Source organism: Globicephala melas, chromosome 3 (genome assembly GCF_963455315.2).
Source record: "Globicephala melas chromosome 3, mGloMel1.2, whole genome shotgun sequence".
NCBI lineage: Eukaryota > Metazoa > Chordata > Mammalia > Artiodactyla > Delphinidae > Globicephala > Globicephala melas.
In genome coordinates, this window is record NC_083316.1 from 151,279,405 (window position 1) to 151,299,298 (window position 19,894).

The following is a 19,894-nucleotide window of genomic DNA, read 5'->3' on the forward strand; positions in this document are numbered from 1 at the left end:
GAAATAGTTAATCAAGTCCAGGAAGCACCGGGAGTCTCATACAGTATAAATCCAAGGAGAAATATGCCAAGACACATATTAATCAAACTGTCAAAAATTAAATACAAAGAAAACATGTTAAAAGCAGCAAGGGAAAAACAACAAATAACACACAAGGGAATCCCCATAAGGTTAACAGCTGATCTTTCAGCAGAAACTCTGCAAGCCAGAAGGGACTGGCAGGACATATTTAAAGTGATGAAGGAGAAAAACCTGCAACCAAGATTACTCTACCCAGCAAGGAACTCATTCAGATTTGATGGAGAAATTAAAACCTTTACAGACAAGAAAATGCTGAGAGAGTTCAGCACCACCAAACCAGCTTTACAACAAATCCTAAAGGAATTTCTCTAGGCAAGAAACACAAGAGAAGGAAAAGACCTACAATAATGAACTCAAAACAATTAAGAAAATGGGAATAGGAACATACATATCAATAATTACCTTAAATGTAAATGGACTAAATGCTCCCACCAAAAGACACAGATTGGCTGAATGGATACAAAAACAAGACCCATATATTGGCTATCTACAAGAGACCCACTTCAGACCTAGAGACACATACAGACTGAAAGTAACGGGATGGAAAAAGATATTCCATGCAAATGGAAACCAAAAGAAAGCTGGAGTAGCAATTCTCATATCAGACAAAATAGACTTTCAAATAAAGACTATTAGAAGAGACAAAGAAGGACATTACATAATGATCAAGGGATCAATCCAAGAAGAAGATATAACAATTGTAAATATTTATGCACCCAACATAGGAGCACCTCAATACATAAGGCAAATACTAACAGCCATAAAAGGGGAAATCGACAGTAACACATTCATAGTAGGGAACTTCAACACCGCACTTTCACCAATGGACAGATCATCCAAAATGAAAATAAATGAGGAAACACAAGCTTTAAATGATACATTAAACAAGATGGACTTAATTGATATTTATAGGACATTCCATCCAAAAACAACAGAATACACATTTTTCTCAAGTGCTCATGGAACATTCTCCAGGATAGATCATATATTGGGTCACAAATCAAGCCTTGGTAAATTTAAGAAAATTGAAATTGTATCAAGTATCTCTTCCAACCACAACGCTACGAGACTAGATATCAATTACAGGAAAAGATCTGTAAAAAGTACAAACACATGGAGGCTAAACAACACACTACTTAATAACGAAGTGATCACTGAGGAAATCAAAGAGGAAATTAAAAAAATACCTAGAAACAAATGACAATGGAGACACGATGACCCAAAACCTATGGGATGCAGAAAAAGCAGTTCTAAGAGGGAAGTTTATAGCAATACAATCCTACCTTAAGAAAGAGGAAACATCTCGAATAAACAACCTAACCCTGCACCTAAAGCAATTAGAGAAAGAACAAAAAAAAACCCCTAAAGTTAGCAGAAGGAAAGAAATCATAAAAATCAGATCAGAAATAAATGAAAAAGAAATGAAGGAAACAATAGCAAAGATCAATAAAACTAAAAGCTGGTTCTTTGAGAAGATCAACAAAATTGATAAACCATTAGCCAGACTCATCAAGAAAAAAAGGGAGAAGACTCAAATCAATAGAATTAGAAATGAAAAAGGAGAAGTAACAACTGACACTTCAGAAATACAAAAGATCATGAGAGATTACTACAAGCAACTCTATTCCAAAAAAATGGACAACCTGGAAGAAATGGCCAAATTCTTAGAAAGGCACAACCTGCCAAGACTGAATCAGGAAGAAATAGCAAATATGAACAGACCAATCACAAGCACTGAAATGGAAACTGTGATTAAAAATCTTCCAACAAACAAAAGCCCAGGACCAGATGGCTTCACAGGCGAATTCTGTCAAACATTTAGAGAAGAGCTAACACCTATCCTTCTCAAACTCTTCCAAAATATATCAGAGGGAGGAACACTCCCAAACTCATTCTACGAGGCCACCAACACCTTGATACCAAAACCAGACAAGGATGTCACAAGGAAAGAAAACTACAGGCCAATATCACTGATGAACATAGATGAAAAAATCCTCAACAAAATACTAGCAAACAGAATCCAACAGCACATTAAAAGCATCATACACCATGATGAAGTGGGGTTTATTCCAGGAATGCAATGATTCTTCAATATACGCAAATCAATCAATGTGATAAACCATATTAACAAATTGAAGGAGAAAAACCATATGATCATCTCAATAGATGCAGAGAAAGCTTTCGACAAAATTCAACACCCATTTTTGATAAAAACCCTGCAGAAAGTAGGCATAGAGGGAACTTTCCTCAACATAATAAAGACCATATATGACAAATCCACAGCCAACGTCGTCCTCAATGGTGAAAAACTGAAAGCATTTCCACTAAGATCAGAAACAAGACAAGGTTGCCCACTCTCACCACTCTTATTCAACATAGTTTTGGAAGTTTTAGCCACAGCAATAAGAGAAGAAAAGGAAATAAAAGGAATCCAAATTGGAAAAGAAGAAGTAAAGCTGTCACTGTTTGCAGATGACATGATACTATACATAGAGAATCCTAAAGATGCTACCAGAAAACTACTAGAGCTAATCAATGAATTTGGTAAAGTAGCAGGATACAAAATTAATGCACAGAAATCTCTGGCATTCCAATACACTAATGATGAAAAATCTGAAAGTGAAATCAAGAAAACACTCCCATTTACCATTGCAACAAAAAGAATAAAATATCTAAGAATAAACCTACCTAAGGAGACAAAAGACCTGTATGCAGAAAATTATAAGACACTGATGAAAGAAATTAAAGATGATACAAATAGATGGAGAGATATACCATGTTCTTGGATTGGAAGAATCAACATTGTGAAAATGACTCTACTACCCAAAGCAATCTACAGATTCAATGCAATCCCTATCAAACTACCACTGGCATTTTTCACAGAACTAGAACAAAAATTTTCACAATTTGTATGGAAACACAAAAGACCCCGAATAGCCAAAGCAATCTTGAGAACGAAAAACGGAGCTGGAGGAATCAGGCTCCCTGACTTCAGACTATACTACAAAACTACAGTAATCAAGACAGTATGGTACTGGCACAAAAACAGAAAGATAGATCAATGGAACAGGATAGAAAGCCGAGAGATAACCCCACACACATATGGTCACCTTATCTTTGATAAAGGAGGCAGGAATGTACAGTGGAGAAAGGACAGCCTCTTCAATAAGTGGTGCTGGGAAAACTGGACAGCTACATGTAAAAGTATGAGATTAGATCACTCCCTAACACCATACACAAAAATAAGCTCAAAATGAATTAAAGACCTAAATGTAAGGCCAGAAACTGTCAAACTCTTAGAGGAAAACATAGGCAGAACACTCTATGACATAAATCACAGCAAGATCCTTTTTGACCCACCTCCTAGAGAAATGGAAATAAAAACAAAAATAAACAAATGAGACCTAATGAAACTTCAAAGCTTTTGCACATCAAAGGAAACCATAAACAAGACCAAAAGACAACACTCAGAATGGGAGAAAATATTTGCAAATGAAGCAACTGACAAAGGATTAATCTCCAAAATTTATAAGCAGCTCATGCAGCTCAATAACAAAAAAACAAACAATCCAATCCAAAAATGGGCAGAAAACCTAAATACACATTTCTCCAAAGAAGATATACAGACTGCCAACAAACACATGATAGAATGCTTAACATCATTAATCATTAGAGAAATGCAAATCAAAACTACAATGAGATATCATCTCACACCAGTCAGAATGGCCATCATCAAAAAATCTAGAAACAATAAATGCTGGAGAGGGTGTGGAGAAAAGGGAACACTCTTGCACTGCTGGTGGGAATGTGAATTGGTACAGCCACTATGGAGAACAGTATGGACGTTCCTTAAAAAACTACAGATAGAACTACCATACGACCCAGCAATCCCACTACTGGGCATATACCCTGAGAAAACCATAATTCAAATAGAGTCATGTACGAAAATGTTCATTGCAGCTCTATTTACAATAGTCTGGAGATGGAAACAACCTAAGTGTCCATCATCGGATGAATGGATAAAGAAGATGTGGCACACATATACAATGGAATATTACTCAGCCATAAAAAGAAATGAAATTGAGCTATTTGTAATGAGGTGGATAGACCTAGAGTCTGTCATACAGAGTGAAGTAAGTCAGAAAGAGAGAGACAAGTACTGTATGTTAACACATATATATGGAATTTAAGAAAAAAAATGTTATGAAGAACCTAGGGGTAAGACAGGAATAAAGACACAGACCTACTAGAGAATGGACTTGAGGATATGGGGAGGGGGAAGGGTAAGCTGTGACAAAGCGAGAGAGAGGAATGGATATATATAGACTACCAAATGTAAAATAGATAGCTAGTGGGAAGCAGCCGCATAGCACAGGGAGATCAGCTCAGTGCTTTGTGACCACCTAGAGGGGTGGGATAGGGAGGGTGGGAGGGAGGGAGACGCAAGAGGGAAGTGATATGGGAACATATGTATATGTATAATGGATTCACTTTGTTATAAAGCAGAAACTAACACACAATTGTAAAGCAATTATACTCCAATAAAGATGTTAAAAAAAAAAAAAAAAGTGAATCTCATCCAGAGACACCCTCACAGAAACACCCAGAATAATGTTTGACTGAATATCTTGGTCCCATGGCCCAGCCAAGTTGACATAAAATTAACTTTCACAGAGGCTCTCAATGGCCAGCTCAGCCATCTCTTGACTTTCAGTTGTGAGTCAGCATATTTCCTCTTGTGACTGATAGTCACAGTGGGGCTTTGGCCACTTGGAACCAAAAGACACCTGACTGAGGTCATAAGTACTCTCAAAAGGTTCAGAGTCCAGGAGACTGCTGGGGCCAGGTGATATTCCCTGATGTGAGTAAGCAGATGAGCCTGCTGTCTGGAGTCTGCAGTTGTTCCTCTGAGTTGGGAGCCCCTACGAGGGGCTCCTGTTTCCATTAATTAAACCTAGACCACTGCTTCTTCGGATTCCCTCTCTCCCTGGGGGTCTCTCCCTCTGATTCCTGCCACCCACCCCTCAGGGATCAGTGGCAAGTGCTGCCCCTTTTTATGTCCTGGCTCCCGTGTGAATAACCTTTTCCCTGGGTCCCCTGTGCACAGTTTTGTTACTGCTGGGACTTAACAAAGGTATAAACACAGAGAAGCCAAGAAGCCCGGGTCCGGCCCAACAAGATGGGCTCCTCCAGCTCCGATATCAGCCCCTGGGCCTTGGTCACCAACTGTGGCTGGTGCTCTCAAGTTCCTGGTCCGCTTGGCCTCTAGGTGGCGGGCAGGGCAGCTTTTCCGGCCTCTGCCAGGAGCTCCCCACTGGGCGTCTGGCTGCCTTGATAGGCCTGCCCCACAGGGAGGGACCCACCTCTATAGCTGCCCCCACCCCCATGTGTGGCTCTCAGCACACAGTGTCACTAGAGATGGCCTTGTCTCTCCCAGGGTTGTGGCTTCACCCCAGCCAGCCTGAGGTGGGTGACACTGTGACATCTTCCCCAGCGAGGGCCAGCGAGGGCCAGCGAGGGCCAGCGAGGCCTGCAATGCCCTCTTTACTGTATCACACTCCCACCACCCACAGCAGCCAGACCCGACCTGCAGGATGCAGGCTATGCGGAGGAGCAGAGAGAATCAAAAGTAGCTAAATCTTAGCTTTTGAGCTCCCAGAGGCCCAGGTGCCATCATAAACAGTAAACTTGGAACAATGCCTGCCCAGCGCATTTTTGGTCACCACAGATACGTGAGGTTAAAAATTCTGTCTGGCTGGGAAAGAGAGAGAGTGTAAGGAATGAAATGAGTGAGCTGGGCCCTGCTGGGGCTGTTCTAGGTCTGGAGGAGGGAGGGGAGGGAATCCCTGAAGCAGGGCAGCTAGGAAGGATTATACCCCCAGCAGAGCTGAAGATCTGATTGCAGGGGGCACCTGGCTGAGCGAGGCCCCCAGGTCCCCTGTGCCCTGTCTTGGCCCTTGCAAGCAGGGACCAGATGAGGACACAGACACCTCATCGGCTGCCAGCACTGAAGGGAGATGACAGCCAAGAACCAGATGTGCCCGTGTATGTCTTGGGGGTGTCAGCAGGGCAGACACCAACCTATGACCCATCTGCCAACTACCTACCCACGTTGTGATACCACCCACATTCACTGGAATCCGGGGACCAGGAGACAGGGAGGGGGAACTCCGAATCAACTGAGTATAAACACCAGTCGCTGAACTGACCAACACTTATTTTCTTCTGCTGGGCAGGAAATGGGGGTTTGCAATAAAGAAGAATACAGATAATAGGAATGTAAGGTTGTGGTTTGGGCACACTTGGGTTAGTGGCCTGAATAGTCACACCCACAACCCACGGCTTAACTCAGGACTGGGGCCACAACAGGAGCTGGTGCTGAGGAGGAAGGAAGAAGGCAGACAGGGGAGCTGGGCGAGCTGCTGGTCAGAGGAGAGGACAGGCCTGGAGGGGGCTGCCACGACAGAGGGAAGCATCTTGTGTAGGCACGGGGCGGGCTATGGAGGGGTAGGGGCAGGGGAAGGGGGGTGGGTCAGCAGGCTTGGGAGCACAAATCAGCTCCAGGGTCCCGAGCAAGTCCCTAAGCTCTCTGAGCCTCCAGGTCCTCACTCAAAACAGGGCGGCCTGCCAATCCCGCCTGACCCACATCTTTCCCCTGCGCGACTCTCATCTCGGAAAACCTCATCTCCCAGTAGTTCCGGCAGGGCTGACCCTGGCCTCTAGTTTCAGGCATGGGTATGTGATCTGGGCCTGGCCGGCAAGACTATATATATTCTGGCACCTTTGTTGGAACTATTGCTAAAGAGAAGCTAGCTCTCCTGGGGTGGTGAGCATGAGTATGCAGCTTGGAGCTGCTGCGGGGCCTCCATGAAGAGGTAGGTTTGTCCGAGAATGACTTCAACTCAGAGGAAAGCAGAGCTGAAAGGTGAAAGAAACGAAGTCCGTCTCAGTCAGCTCAGTTGCTATAACAAAATGCCATAGACTGTGGCTTGAACAACAGACATTTATTTCTCATAGCGCTGGAGGCTGAGAATCCACCATCAAGATGCTGACAAAGTAGAGAGAGAGAGAGGGACAACCAGCACTCTTGTGCTTCTTCTTATAAGGATAATAATCCTGTGGGATCAGGACCCCATCTTTATGACCTCACTTAACCTTGATTACCTCCATAAAGCCCCTATCTTCAAATACAGTCACATTAGGGTTTGCAGCTTCAACATGTGAATCTTGTGGCGGGGGGACACAAACGTTCAGTCCATAACAAAGTCCTAAAAACATGGTTTGCACCCCTAGGTCCAGCTATGACTGAAGTGAGATCTTCCCAAGGACTTTCCAGCTACATAAGCCGTTCCATTCTAGACCAATGTGGTCTGGGTTTCCTCAACTTTCAAGTGAGAGTCCTGTGACAATTGTCATAGATATTACACGTGTCTGTGCTTAGCACACGACATATGTGGAAGAAGTATTCATTTGGTCCCTGGGGAAAAGGCTCAAGTGTTTAACGTGGGGAGGGGGAAGCAGTCAGGAGAGAAAGGGGGGAAGACAAGGAAGGGCAAATCATGGGAGGGAAGGAAGGATTCAGAATGGCAAAGGACACAGGAAATGTTATTTGGAGGGAAAGTGAGAAGAGAGAAAACAAACCAAGACTTGTTGTTGGAAATGTTTGGTTCCCAGCAAATTAAGTTCCTGTTTGCTGTGTGGTGTTGAGTGATAAGAGTCTTTGTGGAGGCAGGCACGTGGAGGGGGCTAGGGGTTGTGGGGGCCCATGAGGCCACGAGGCTGGCGTGGATGTGGAGTCAGGTGGCGTCCGAGGGGGTCACGGTGGGGCGGTGCGGGGCACGGCAGATTGTCCCCTGTCGCCGAGATATCCTTTAAAAGTAGTAAATCAGATCAGGTCTCTTCCCTGCTTTACCTCCTCTGGCCCCTGACTTCCCATCATACAGAATGAAGGGCAGACACCCTCTACCCCGTGCCTTCCTGGGCCCATCGCTGCGCACACCATGCTGCAGCCCCCTGGCCCCACCCGCCGTGCTCCTGTGAGCCATCCCACCTCTGGCCCCTTGCACCTGCCGTCCCTTCCCCTGGAAATCCTTCTCCACCGACCTTAGCCTTCAGCTCCTTCTCCGCATTTGAGACTCAACCCAGTGTCCCCTCCTGAGAGAGGTCCCCCTGGATGTCCTCCACAGCAGCCCTGAGGCTCCATCACAGGGTTCTGTGCTATTGTTCTCCCAAGCACTCACCACCATCACATCACTTCCACTTTTGTATCACCCGTCTCCTCCTCCAACATCAGTGCCGGGACCTCGCCTCAGCTGTGCTCACTGCTGCATCCCCTGTCCCAGGATGGAAACCGCCACAGCGCAGACACTCAGTAGAGGGCCTGCCCGGACCCCAAATGCCTCTTGAGAACTCTGAGCTGAGCATCAGGCAGAGTCTCCAGGTTAGAAACCCAGGTGTGTAAAAATAGTCTCAGGTTTTTAAAAACTGAGCTTAACCTTTTTTTTTCCATTTTTATTTTATATTGGAGCACAGTTGATTAACAATATTGTGTTAGTTTCAGGTATACAGCAAAGTGATTCAGTTATACATATACATGTATCTATTCTTTTTCAGATTCTTTTCCCATTTAGGTTATTACAGAATATTGAGCAGAGTTCCCTGTGCTATACAGTAAGTTCTTGTTGTTTTAGCTATTTTAAATATAGTAGTGTGTTCATGTAAAACTTAATCTTATCTTAACCCCCACTACAGTAAACTCAGGCTAAATGTAGTCATTTCAAGGTGTTCTTGGTCAATTCTCGGTCTCCTAGGTCACTTGCAAGTTCCTGCTTCTCACTAGGGTTGGAGTCGAACTTAAGGTGGGAGCAGGGCCCACGAAGGGTGGAGACCTTGAATGGGAGCCGAGCTCACCACATCCATGTTGTGTCCACATTCCCAGAGCTCTCCACTCCTCCACACTGGCTGCCCGTGTGGTCCCCAGTCCGGCCAGGTCCTGGGTCCATCCCCTGCCACATGTCCCTTCCCGGCCACTGAGGTCCCCTCATCATGTTTCAGGGCCACCCTGGTGAATTTCTCATTCCAAGAGAAACATTCTTCCTCCAGGGGCACATGGGGACCCTCTGTTCTGCTCCAAGCCTGTCTATACCGACCCCTCCAAAAGGAGTTTCTTGTCTTGCTGGCTGGGGGCCGAGTGGGTTGGTGGAGGTCTCTGTGGGCCTCCATGCTCCCCAGGCCTCACCTCAGAAGTGAAGCACGGTCTTGCTGCCGTGGGATCCCCCAACTCCACACAGGCCCAGGTTAGCTTTCCCCACCCCTCCCATCTCACTCCAGGGCTCTCCCCAGCCTGGGGTCTTTCTAACCACCACACACATCTCTGTGTCTGCTGCTTGTGGCATGCGTGTTAGCCTTGGGCCTGCCAGGGCTCCCTGGGGTCCTCAGAGTAAGGAAATGCAGAGAGGAAGGAAGGGCAAGGGTGCCAGGAACAAGGCTCCCCTGCCCCTACCCCCAGCCCGGGCTGGGCAGAACCTTCACTCCAACTGGTCAGGATGGACTCCCAGGGGGGAGGCATCTGAGGGGTCCTGGGTGCCAAGCCTGAGTGAGCCAGGCTCGTGCTGAGGGGTGAGGGGCATGACAGTGGGCTTCATCTTGCTTTAAGTAGCCACAGGACCAAATTGGATTCCTGGTTTCGACAAGATCGAGGCTGCGATGCAGCTCTGCTCCAGGCCTAAGCTCCGAGGACAGGGCAGCAAGGAGACCCATCCCCGGCGCCCCTGCAGCCCCCGGTGGAGGGCCGGAGCCCACCCGTCTGCCCCTTTTCACTTCTGATTCCTCTTCAGATATTCCATCTCAGCCTCAGCCTCCAGTCTCCACCTCCCACACTGCATTGCTTAATTCCCCTCTCTCTTCTGCAATTTATTATTTAAGTCCGCAGAGCGACTGGGGTGAAGCGCCGCTTCCTGGGAGACGCTACGTTGGAGAAAAGAGACCCGCCTTGGTGGGAGGGGGCCAGCTCAGGGCCAGGGACCAGGGTGGGGATGTCCCAGGGAGATGGCTGAGCCCAGGGGCGTGAGCTCGGTTCCAGGGCAGACTCTCTGGTCAAGCATCACCCACCCAGGGCGGCCTTTGAAGGAGGACATTCTACCTCCGCCGCCCTCACTCCACCCGCCAGGCCCTGCCAAGTCAGGCTCCGAGAGGGTTGGAGCTACAGAGACCCAGCTGCCAAGCAGCCACCCGGCAAGCAGGCCAGTTTTGTGTGGCTCCCAGGGAGGATGGATTTAAAGAAAACCAAGCAGCTTTTAAAAAACAGGAGATTTCATATACATACCTGGATTTAGCTTCTCCTGCAAAACGGGTCAACACTGAGCTGCTTTCCGCAAGGCCAAGTCAGGCTGCAGTGGAGTTTGGAAAGGGCCTGCATGGGCCTTAACCACAGCCCTGCCTCTGCTCCCCTAGGGGCCTGCCCCACCCCAGGGGACGTCTGGGTTTAGAGACCCCTGCTCAGAGCCAGCTCCCTCCCTCCCTCTCCTCTGTATTGTGCATTTCTGGAGGGCAAGGACTCTCTATTCTCCCTGTATCTCTGTATATTACTCACTGTAATACCCAGCCCAGTGGCTGGCATATAGAGAAGCTGAATAAACACATTTTTAATGAGCAGCTGAATGAATGAGTGAACAAGTGGGAGAGCCCTGCCCAGGGTTAGGAGGTTGAATGCCATTTGAAAAGCTGAGTCTGAACTGCAGGCGAAGGAAGCAGGGGGACAGAGGCTGGGGGCATCCAGAGGAGTCCAGGGCTCTTGGGATGGAGTGGGGATGAGGGCAGGGAGGTCTCCCACGGGTGGCTGCAAGGCCAAGCTGAGGAATTGAGATTTATTGTTCAATTCCCTGAGCTTAAAAAGAACACAATCTGGGGACCACTCCAGACCCACTGAATCAGACTCTTCAAGGTGGGAGGCAATCTCTGTTTTTAAAAATGTTCTCCCCAGCTGGGGGACATGGAGCCTCAACAGGTGTGGGAACTTGTCCGTGTGGCCGGGAGGTGGTCTTCTGTGCCACAGGTCTGCTGCTGTGTCCAATTCCCTTCCCGCCCCACCTGGGGCTGTGTGTCTCTCTAAAGCCACCTGTCACACTTCCGAGTGGTGGTATGGCCCTGTGTCCATCATAGTCACTCACCACATTTTCAGCAAGTTTTAGAAGGAAGTATTAAATGACTGTGTTTGTTTTGTCCAGCAAAATCCATTTATAAAGTACAGCACTTGTTTAAGAAAAAACAACAGCTATTGACAAAATATAAAAAAATAAATTAAAACAGCAGCTCCTTAAAAGGACCCTGTCCGATAATTTGATTTTTTCCCCCCTTCTTCCCTCAAAGGCCAGAATGACACAATCAATCTTGCAATTCCATAGGCTGCCTCATTACAGCTTTTTCTTAAGTGGAGGAAAAAAACATGGAAAGAAAAAGAGGTACCATCTGCAGCCCCATCACCTCCCATCTCACGATGGGTCCCTCTCGGTCCCCCTGTTTCCCCGCCCCAGCTTTCTTGTCCTTCTGGCAGCCTGGACCTGGCCCCCCGCCCTGCCCCAGCTGTACCCTCCAGATGGGACCAGCATGCCCGGTCAGCTCAGGGCTTCTCCTGCCAATCCCTACAACCCTCAGGCCCTGTGGGGACCCTGTCCTGTCCCCCAGCCCACGAGTGTGTTCTCCAACAGGTTTCTCATCCTGACGCCCCATCCACATCACTGATGTTTTTCATGAGAAAAGCACAGAGCAGGACACATGTGTGCTGAGAGGAGACACACTTTGCACACACAAGTGAACCCACGCTGCAGGCAGCACCTTGCTTCCAGAGGACATATGCAGGACCTCAGATGGAGGGGCTCCCACACTCCCCTCACTTCAAGACCCCCTTCCCCGAATGCTGCCCCCATTGTGGCTGTCGTCCTTTCACTGGGGGCCTGCCCCACCGTTGGTGACACCACCTCCACCCTGACGACAGGTACGATTCAAACCAGCTTTAAAGTCCACCTGTGTCCTGGGCCAAATCACTGCACCTCTATAAGTTTCTCCACCTGGAGAGCGAGGTCAGTAACACACAGAGATTGTTGTGAGGACTGAAGGAGCAGCCACATGTAGTAATAATAATAATACTTTATAACTGAGCACTAGCTCAGTGCCTAAGCCTGACTAATCCTTTTCTGACATTATTGGATGAAATCGTCAGTTCATATGATTATTAGGCTTATTTCACAGCTGAGAAAACTGAGGTATAGAGAGGTTAGGTTACTTGCCTATGGTCGTATAAGTAGTAAAAGGGAAGAGGATTTTTGGTGGGGAGAGCTTTCCAGAAGCCACCCTCCTTGCTTGTTAGTCCCCGTTCCTCTCTGGAAGTGTCCCCAGTGAGCATGGTCTTCATGGGAGGGCGGTGATAGCACCTGCCTCCCACCATGGGAGCCTGGGGGCAGTGTGTCCCATGCTGTGGGGCTAGGAATGAACTCAGCTGTGAACCTCAAGCCAGCCTGCAGTCGCTGGTGCTCCTTGACTTCGTCCCCCTCAGCTCCTGTGGATTCTGGGAGCCCCAGATATACCTTCCCTTTTGCTTAATATAGGCAGAGTTCGTCTCTGTAACTTGCAACCCCAGGTGGTAACGATAACACCAAGAGTTGCCATCAATGCCTTGAGCACTTACTGTGTGCTGGGTCCCAAGATAAAGAGCTTTACAGACATTATTGCATCGTCCTCACCACAATCCTATAATTGTCCCTGTTTTACAGGCAAGGAACCTGAGGATCATATACATTTGTATTCTTGCCCAGCATCACACAGCTAGAAAGAGGGACAGCTAGGTTCAAACCCTGAGCTGCCTAAGCATAAGGGCATAAAGCTGCGAGCCTAAAGCTCTGTCATGTGCTCACTAAATGATGACTTTAGCACCGTACCACCTCTGTATGCTTGCATGCAGTGTCCTTTAAAATATGACTGGGAGTTTCCAATTCCAGGTAAGATGAGGTAAACACACTCGTCCTGTCTCTCCCACTGAGTGTAGCTTAAAACCTGGACGGAATGCATGGATTTGAAGTCTCTTCTGCCTACAAGCAAATAAGTGGTAATAATAACATCAAGAGTAGCTATCACTTCTTGAGCACTTACTATGTGCTGGGTCCCAAGATAAAGGGCTTTACAGATATTATGGTGTCTCAGATATCAAAGTAACACAAAATCAGTGGTAAGTTTACTATTTCCCCACCCCCCTGCCCCACCCAGTATCTCCTGGGCTGAATTCAATGCAGCCCGAAACCTTGAAGTGGGTATTGGAACCTACAAAGAGAGCTCCAGGAAAAGCCCTCTGATTCTGGCTTGAGGACCAAGAAAGGTGAGAGAATGCAGAAGCCTTCTGTTTTTCTTTTCTTTTTTCTTTACCCCCTTTTTTTCCATTGTCTTGCACCCCAGCCTCCAATAAATCATGTGATGGCAGCTGCAGCAGTAGCAGTGTGGGCTGGTGGCAACCTAGAACTCCAGTGAGAGGAGCCATGGTCCATGATGGTGGGCAAGCCCCTTGGGCTCCACAATAGCAGTTAAGGAAGTACATGGTAGGGGAAGTAAATAGAGACTCAGCCTCTGGTCTGGGGACCAGCAAAGGGCAACCTCAGTGAACTGGAAAGTCCAGGGGAGATCACAGAAAGGGAGGAGTTGGGAAAAGCAGCCCCTTGAAGTTGTTTATGAAATCCTGGGCTCCTCCCCAAACTGTGCATGGCCTGACCCTAAACAGCCTGCAGAGACCAGAGAACTGAACATCTGAGGATAGACCACTGCCCAAATCCCAGATTGGCCATGGGGAGGTGCACATACGGGACAGATCCAAATAGCACTGCAAAAGCTTTGAAAATTGCACTGACACTGGAACCATGACCCACAGGAGGCTTGTGGGAACCTGTGATCTAAACCCAAATAGGTCAATTGCCTGCTAAAGGAAAAATATAAAACACTCTGTGGGACTTCCCTGGTGGTGCAGTGGTTAAGAATCTGCCTGCCAATGCAGGAGACACAGGTTCAATCCCTGGTCCAGGAGGATCCCACATGCCAGGGAGCAACTAAGCCTGTGTGCCACAACTACTGAGCCTGCGTGCCACGACTACTGAAGCCCATGCGCCTCGAACCTGTGCTCCGCAACAAGAGAAACCACCGCAATGAGAAGACCACGCACTGCACCGAAGAATAGCCCCTGCTCACCGCAACTAGAGAAAGCCCACACGCAGCAACGAAGACCCAATGCAGCCCAAAACAAAAAACTACTCTGCATGGGAAGAGCCAGGAAAATCTCAACTTATTTGGGAAAGACAATCAACAGATGCCAATGCGGAGATGACTCTCCTGAGATATCAAAGATTTTACAGCAGCTGTTATAAAAATAGCCCAATATATAAGGGCAAACACTCTTGAAGTGAATGGAAAGACAAAAAGTCTCAGCCTAGGAATAGAAGATGTCAAGAAGAACCAAATGGAAATTTAGAAGTGAAAAATACAATAACTGAGATTTTAAAAACTCGCTGCATGGGCTCAATAGTAAAATGGAGATGATAGAGGAAACAGTGAACTTGAAGATAGAATAATAGAAGTTATCTAATCTTAATAACACAGAGAAAAAAAGATTGGATTAAAAGGAACAGAGCCTCAGAGATCTAACATTGATATCACTGGGGTCTTGGAAGGAGAAGAGAAAGAGGGAGGTCCAGAAAAAAAATTGAAGATATAATGATGGAAATTTTCCAAATTTGGTGAAAAATATAAACACACAGATTTAAGAAGTTCAGTGAATCCAAAACGGAATAAATATGAAGAAATCTATGCCCAGACACATCATAATTAAACTTTTGAAAACTAAAGACAAAAGAAAAAATCTTGAAAGCAACCAGAGAAAATGACATATTACCTATAGGGGAACAGTGATTCAAATGACTGTAGATTTCACATTGGAAACCACAAAGGCCAGCAGGAAGTGGAACAACATTTTTTAAAATTCTCAAAGGAAAAAACTCTCAGCTCAGAATTCTTCACAGGAAATATATTTCAGGAAATAAGGTAAAATAAAGACATTTTCAGATGGCGGAAGGCTAAGAAAATTTGTTGCCAGAAGACCTGGACTAAGAGATTGCTAAAGGAAGTTCTTCAACAGAAGGAAGATAACATCAGAAAGAAACTTGAAATAGGAGTAAGGAAGAGTAGCAGAAATGGTAAATATTTGGAAATATATTATAGACTATATTTCTCCTGTTGATTCTCCTGTTGAGCTCTTTAAAATATGTCTGATGATTGAAAACAAAAATATAACATTACCTGATGGGATTTCAATGAATGTAGATGTCATATAGAAGAGAAATATAACATAAAAGGAGGACGGCAAAGTGACCTATATAGTGGTAAGGTTTCTTCATTCCACATGAAGTGGTAAAATATTAATTCTAAGTGGACTGGAAAAGTTAAGCATGGCTATTCCTAAAGCAACCACTTAAAATTTTTTTAACTTAAATCTTTCTCTTTATCCAAAATTTAATTCTAAATAGATTATAGATACAACTTTTGGAAGATAACAAAAGGGACAAATCTTCATGACCTGGGAGTAGGTAGAGTTATAACATTAAAAGCACAATTCATAAAAGGATAAATTGAGCATCATCAAAAGCAAACCTTCTGCTATGAGAAGGACACCTTTAAGAGAAAGAAAAGACAAGCTACAGACTTGGAGAGAATATTTACAAACCACATGTCCAGCAAAAGATTTGTATCCCAAGTATATGAACAACTCTCAAAACTCAACAAAAAGCAAACAAACAACCCAAATAAAAGCTGGGCAAAAGATTTCAACAGAAACGTCATCCAAGAGGATGTAAGGATGGCCAATAAGCATGCAAAAAGATGTTCAACAAGATTAGGGCAAAGTTACAATTACACACTTTTATGAATGGACAAAGCAAAAAACATACTGAGAAAACCAAGTGCTGGTGAGGATGCAGAGCAACTGGAACCCTCATAGACTGCCGGTGGGAATGCAAAATGGTCAGTCCCTCTGGAAACCAGTTTAGCAGTTTCTTATAAAGTTAAACATATACTTACCATATGACCCAGCAATCCCACTCCTGGATATTTATTTACCCTAGAGAAATGAAAACTTATGTTCATGTGAAAACTGGAACAAAAATGTTCATAGCAACTCTATTGGTGATTGCCTAAATGGTAAACAATCCAAGCGTCCTCCAATAGGTGAATGGAGAAACTGTAGTACATCCATTCAATGGAATAATACTCTGCAATAAGAAAGAATTAATTATTGATTCCTGCGACGACTTGAATGAATTTCAGAGGCATTATGACGAGTGAAAGAAGCTAGTCTCAAAGGCTACATATTGTGTGATTCCATTTATGTGACCTTCTCAAAAAAACAAAGCTATAGTGATGGAGAATACGTCAGTGATGGCTGGGGGGTAGGGGTGTGGAACGTGTGTGATGATAAAGGGAGACTGTGCTTCATGGGGGTGATGGAACTCTTCTGTATCCTGATTGTGGTGGTTACATGAATCTATAAATGTGTTAAAATTCATAGACCACACACACACACACACACACACACACACAAAGACAATTTTACTGAATTGTTTAAAACAGAATAAAATGAAAATGCTGGGAGGGAAAAAATTCCTGAGGAGTGTGACCCTGCTGGGTCTCCAGTAAGTAGTGGGTGTACAAAGCTGAATCAGGTAAGGTTTACATTTTTAAGGCTCTTAGAAGCAAAGCCAGTAACAATGTGACAGAAGATTTCAACTTAATTGTCACCTTCTCAGAGAGGCCTTCCCTGACCCTCCCCCACTAATACAAACAAAGTAATACCCCTGTATTAGTTCACCACTGCTGCTGTAACAAATGACCACGAATTTAGAGGTTTAAAACAACATACTTTTGTTATTCTACTGTTCCAGAGGTCAGAAGTCCAAACTGGGTCTTTCGGGGCTAAAACCAAGGTGTCAGCAGGACTGCATTCCTTCTGGAAGCTGTAGGGGAGAATCTGTTTCCTTGCCTTTTCCACCTTCTAGAGGCTACCCTCCTTCCACCATCCTCTCAGCCCCTTCTCCAACTTCAAAGTCAGCAAAGTTGGGTTGAGTCACTCTCACACTGCCGTCTCTCTGGTTCTCTCTCTTCTGCCTTCCTCTTCCATTTCCAAGGGCCCTTGTTATCAGGTCCACTGGATAATCTGGGATATAAGCATACCTCGTTTTTTTTTTTTTTGGCTTCGCAGATATTGTAATCTTACAAATCAAAGATTTGTGGCAACCCAGGACTGAGCAAGTCTATCGGCACCATTGTTCCAACAGCATTTGCTCACTTCATATCTCTGCATCACATTTTGGTAATTCTCAAAATATTTCAAACTTTTTCATTATTATTATTTTTGTTATGGTGATCTGTGATTGGTGATCTTTGATTGTAATAATTTTGGGGCACCACGAACCATGCCCCATATAAGACAGCGAACGTCATTGTTGAAATGACAAAAAAGCATTTAGAATACTACACAAACTTAATTGATAAAGCAGTGGCAGGGTTTGAGAAAATTGACTCCAATTTTGAAGGAAGTTCTACCATGGGTAAAATGCCATCAAACAGTATTGTATGCTACAGAGAAATTGTTCGTGAAAAAAGTCAATCGATATCACAAACTTTATTGTTGTCTTATTTTAAGAAGTTGCCACAGCCATTCCAACCTTCAGTAGCCACCACCCTGATCAGTCAGTAGCCATCAACATCAAGGCAAGAGCCCCCACCAACAGAGAGATCACGACTCACTGAAAGGTCAGATGATGTTTAGTATTTTTTAGCAATATAGTATTTTTAAAGATATGTACTTTTTGTTAGACATAATGCCATTGCACACTTAATGAACTACAGTATAGTGTAAACATAACTTTTATATGCACTGGGAAACCAAAAAATTCATGGGACTCACTTTATTGCAGTGTTGGCTTTATTGTTGTGGTTTGGAATTGAACCTGCACTATCTCTAAGGTACACCTGTAATCTCCCAACTCAAGGTCAGCTGTCTAGTGACCTACGATGACACCAACTACCTGGAATTAGACCAAACTTCACAAGTTAAGGCCACAGTCCTCCACAGACACCAGCCGCAAGTTCAGGAGTCCCCAGGCTGCCCTCAATTCTGACCAGCTGGCTACCAATTCAGGGGTTCTCACTACCCCCTTAGTTTCTATAATTTGCTGGAGTGGCTCAGAGAACTCACGAAAGCATGATATTTATGATTATAAAAGGATACAATTCAGAACCAGTCAAGGGGAGAGGTACAGAGGATGAGGTCTAGGGGCCCCAAACATGAAACTTCTGTGTCCTCTCCCCATGTTGTCAGGAATGCCTTACCCTCCTACACATCAATGTGCAACAGCACAGAGTATTGCCAACCACGAAGCTCACTGGACCTTCAGTGTGCAGAGTTTTTGTTGAGGTTTCATTGTGTAGGCATGACTGACCAATGTGACTGAATCATTGGTCAAGGGGCTGAACTCGATGTCCAGCTCCCTTCTCCTCATCAGGCTGATATCACGTGGCTCAAAGTTCCAATTTTTCTAATCACATGGCTAGTCTTTCTGGCACGATCGGCCTCCATCCTGCCACCTCATTAGTATAAACTATCAGGTGTGGTCCAAGGGGCCACCATGAATAACAAATACAGTCCTATCACTCCAGAAATTCCAAAGATATAGAGGTTACCTCCCAGGAACCAGGGACAGAGGCCAGCCAAGTCTTTATTATACACAACCTTAATTCCATCTGCAACCTTAATTCCCCTTTGCTATATAACCTACCATATTCACGGGTTCCAGGGACTAGGACGTGAATATCTCTGAGGGCACTATTCCATCTACCACAGCCTCTCAGTTGCTTTCTAACATGTCACCCTGTTTTGTTTTCATCATTACACCTAACTCTCTATAAAATGGTCTTATTTATTTTGTTTGTTTGTTTATTGTCTGTCTTTCCCTCTCCAGTGAGGGAAGGTCCCTAGCAGATGACTAAGCAAGAAAGGGGAAGAATTAGAGGAGGTGACACTCGAGCTTGGTCTTTGAAGGATAAGTAGAGTGGTGTAGGGGTAGCAGGAACTCACTCTGAGCATCTTTGCAAAGGGACAGAGGAGGGAAGGTTCGGTGGGTTTAGGAGCCCTGAGTGGATTGTCTTGGCTTGGGCACTGGGGTGTGTTGTGGAGGGAGGGGAGGTGTTGGGATGGAGAAAGGCCAGGTATCACAGAATGGCACATGCTAGGCTACAGACCTGATGGCACTCTGGTATCTGCTCTAGTGCCTTTGCTCTCTCACCCAGAGGCCAGGAGGGAAGCAGGGTGTGGTAAATAGGGCATGGACCCTGGGGTCAGACATATGTAGGCTCAGATCTCAGTTCTGCTGTTCATAGGCCACCTCTCCATGGTCGTCACTGAAGTTGGCTCACTCAGCATTCCTGGATAACCCACCTCTCCTCTGCCTTCCTCTGTTTGGAGCCCAGAAAGCCTCCCAGTATCTCTTGCAGCAAACGACATGGATCCAGCCAATGAGCTGGAAGTAGAATCCTGGTGAGGGGTGTTCTGGAAATGGAAAAGGCCCAATAAAAAGGAAAACAGGGCTTCCCTGGTGGCGCAGTGGTTGAGAATCTGCCTGCCAATGCAAGGGACACGGGTTCGAGACCTGGTCTGGGAAGATCCCACATGCCGTAGAGCAACTGGACCCGTGAGCCACAGCTACTGAGCCTGCGCATATGGAACCTGTGC